Source organism: Physeter macrocephalus, chromosome 9, assembly GCF_002837175.3.
Source record: "Physeter macrocephalus isolate SW-GA chromosome 9, ASM283717v5, whole genome shotgun sequence".
Classification (NCBI taxonomy): Eukaryota; Metazoa; Chordata; class Mammalia; order Artiodactyla; family Physeteridae; genus Physeter; species Physeter macrocephalus.
Window position 1 is genome coordinate 108,530,331 of NC_041222.1, and position 3,789 is coordinate 108,534,119.

A 3,789-nucleotide genomic window follows, 5' to 3' on the forward strand; every position below is an offset into this window, starting at 1 on the left:
TTTTTATCATAAATGGGTGTTGAATTTTGTCGAAAGCTTTTTCTGCATCTATTGAGATGATCATATGGTTTTTATCCTTCAATTTGTTAATATGGTGTATCACATTGATTGATTTGTGTATATTGAAGAATCTTTGCATTCCTGGGATAAACCCCACTTGATCATGGTCTGTTATCCTTTTAATGTGCTGCTGGATTCTGTTTGCTAATATTTTGTTGAGGATTTTTGCGTCTATGTTCATCAGTGATATTGGCCTGTGGTTTCTTTTTTTTGTGACATCTTTGTCTGGTTTTGGTATCAGGGTGACTGTGTCCTCATAGAATGGGTTTGGGAGTGTTCCTCCCTGTGCTATATTTTGGAAGAGTTGAGAAGGATAGGGGTTAGCTCTTCTCTAAATGTTTGATAGAATTCGCCTGTGAAGCCATCTGGTCCTGGGCTTGTGTTGGAAGATTTTTAATCACAGTCTCAATTTCAGTGCTTGTGATTGGTCTGTCTGTATTTTCTATTTCTTCCTTGTTCAGTCTCAGAACGTTGTGCTTTTTTACGAATTTGTCCATTTCTTCCAGGTTGTCCATTTTATTGGCATAGTTGCTTGTAGTAATCTCTCGTGATCCTTTGTATTTCTGCAGTGTCAGTTGTTACTTCTCCTTTTTCATTTCTAATTCTATTGATTTGGGTCTTCTCCCTTTTTTTCTCAATGACTCTGGCTAAAGGTTTATCAATTTTGTTTATCTTCTCAAAGAACCAGCTTTTACTTTTATTGATCTTTGCTATCGTTTTCGTCATTTCTTTTTCATTTATTTCTGATCTGATCTTTATGATTTCTTTCCTTCTGCTAACTTTGGGGTTTTTTTGTTCTTCTTCCTCTAATTGCTTTAGGTGTAAGATTAGGTTGTTTATTTGAGATGTTTCTTATTTCTTGAGGTACGATTGTATTGCTATAAACTTCCCTCTTAGAACTGCTTTTGCTGCATCCCATAGGTTTTGAGCCGTTGTGATTTCATTGTCATTTGTTTCTAGGTATTTTTTTGATTTCCTCTTTGATTTCTTCAGTGATCTCTTAGTTATCAAGTAGTGTATTGTTTAGCCTCCATTTGCTTGTATTTTTTTTTTATACAGATTTTTTTTTCCTGTTATTGATATCTAGTCTCATCACGTTCTGGTCAGAAAAGATACTTGATACAATTTCAGTTTTCTTAAATTTACCAAAGCTTCATTTGTGGCCCACGATACCAAGATATGATCTATCCTGGAGAATGTTCCATGAGCACTTGAGAAGAAAGTGTATTCTGTTGTTTTTGGATGGAAGGTCCTATAAATATCAATTAAGTCCATCTTGTTTAATGTGTCATTTAAAGCCTGTGTTTCCTTATTTGTTTTCATTTTGGATGATCTGTCCATTGGTGAAAGTGGGGTGTCAAAGTCCCCTACTATGATTATGTTACTGTCAATTTCCCCTTTTATGGTTGTTAGCGTTTGCCTTATGTATTGAGGTGCTCCTATGTTGGGTGCATAAATATTTGCAATGTTATATCTTCTACTTGGATTGATCCCTTGATAGTTATGTAGTGTCCTTCTTTATCTCCTGTAATAGTCTTCATGATAAAGTATACTTTGTCTGATATGAGAATTGCTACTCCAGCTCTCTTTTGATTTCCATTTGTATGGAGTATCTTTTTCCATCCCCTCCATTTCAGTCTGTATTTGTCCCTAGGTCTGAAGTGTGTCTCTTGTAGACAGCATATATATGGGTCTTGTTTTTGTTTCCATTCAGCCAGTCTATGTCTTTTGGTTGGAGCATTTAATCCATTTACATTTACGGTAATTATTGTTATGTACGTTCATATTACCATTTTCTTAACTGTTTTGCATTTGTTCTTGTAGGTCTTCTCCTTCTCTTGTGTTTCCTGCCAAGAGACGTTCCTTTCACATTTGTTGTAAAGCTGGTTTGGTGGTGCTGAATAATCTTAGCTTTTGCTTGTCTGTAAAGGTTTTAATTTGTTTGTCGAATCTGGATGAGATCCTTGCTGGTTAGAGTAATCTTGGTTGAAGATTTTTGCCTTTCATCACTTTAAATATGTCCTGCCACTCCCTTCTGGCTTGCAGAGTTTCGCCTGAAACATCAGATGTTAACCTTATGGGGATTCCCTGGTATGTTATTTGTTGCTTTTCCCATGCTGCTTTTAAGATTTTTCTTTGCATTTACTTTTTGATAGTTTGATTAATATGTGTCTTGGCATGTTTCTCCTTGGATTTATCCTGTATGGGACTCTGCGCTTCCTGGACTTGACTATTTCCTTTCCCATATTAGGGAAGCTTTCAACTATAATCTCTTCAAATATTTTCTCAGTCCCTTTCTTTTTCTCTTCTTCTTCTGGGACCCCTATAATTCGAATGTTGGTGCTTTCAATGTTATCCCAGAGGTCTCTGAGACTGTCCTCAATTCTTTTCATTCTTTTTTCTTTATTCTGCTCTGCCGTAGTTATTTCCGCTATTTTATCTTCCAGGTCACTTATCCATTCTGCCTCTGTTATTCTGCTATTGATTCCTTCTGGGGAATTTTTAATTTCATTTATTTTGTTGTTCATCATTGTTTATTTGCTCTTTAGTTCTTCTGCGTCCTTGTTAAACATTTCTTATGTTTTCTCCATTCTGTTTCCAAGATTTTGGATCATCTTTACTATCATTACCCCGAATTCTTTTTCAGGTAGACTGCCTATTTCCTCTTCATTTGTTTGTGTTTGGTCTGGTGGGTTTTTACCCTGCTCCTTCATCTGCTGTGTATTTCTCTGTGTTCTCCTTTTGCTTATCTTACTGTGTTTGGGGTCTCCTTTTCACAGGCTGCAGGTTCATAGTTCCCGTTGTTTTTGTTGTGTGCCCCCCAGTGGCTAAGGTTGGTTCAGTGGGTTGTGTAGGCTTCCTGGTGCAAAGGACTTGTGCCTTTGTTCTAGTGGATGAGGCTGGATCTTATCTTTGTGGTGGGCAGAACCGTGTCCAGTGGTGTGTTTTGGGGTGTCTGTGAACTTATTAAGATTTTAGGCAGCCTCTCTGCTAATGGGTGGGGTAGTGTTCCTGTCTTGCTAGTTGTTTGGCATGGGGTGTCCAGCACTGGAGCTTGCTGGTCGTTGAGTGGAGCTCGGTCTTAGTGTTGAGACAGAGATCTCTGATAGAGCTCTAGGCGATTGACATTATGTAGGGTCAGGTGGTCTCTGGTGGTCCAATGTCCTGAACTTGGCTGTCCCACCTCAGAGGCTCAGGCCTGACACCAGGCTGGAGCACCAAGACCCTGTCAGCCACATGGCTCAGAAAAAAAGGGAGAAAAAAAATAAAGAAAGAAAAGAAAAGAAAAAAAGAAAGTTATTAAAATAAAACATTTTTTAAATATTATTTTTAAATTTTTTAAAAGTAATTTTTAAAAAAAGAAGAGAGCAACCAAACTAATAAAGAAATCCACCAATGATAACAAGCGCTAAAAAGTAAACTACAATAAACATAAAAATCAGAAACTGGTCAGTCACATACAGCACACCCCAAGTCTACAGTTGCTCCCAAAGTCCACCACCTCAATTTTGGGATGATTCGTTGTCTATTCAGGTCTTCCTGAGGCTGCTGGGAGAGACCTCCCCCTCTCCTCTTTGTTCTCACAGCTCCCGAGGTTCAGTTTCGATTTGGCCCCGGCTCTGAGTGTAGGTCGCCTGAGGGCGTCTGCTCTTCGCTCAGACAGGACGGGGTTAAAGGAGCCGCTGATTCAGGGGCTCTGGCTCACTCAGGCCGGGGGGAGGGAGGGGT

The 3,789-nt window shown here is 38.7% G+C and overlaps 1 protein-coding gene across 4 annotated transcripts in view; it reads left to right on the plus strand.

The window, feature by feature from the left end:
* SPOCK3 (SPARC (osteonectin), cwcv and kazal like domains proteoglycan 3) overlaps window positions 1-3,789 on the plus strand; it is a 466,152-nt gene that overhangs the window by 402,537 nt on the left and 59,826 nt on the right. The window lies entirely within an intron of this gene.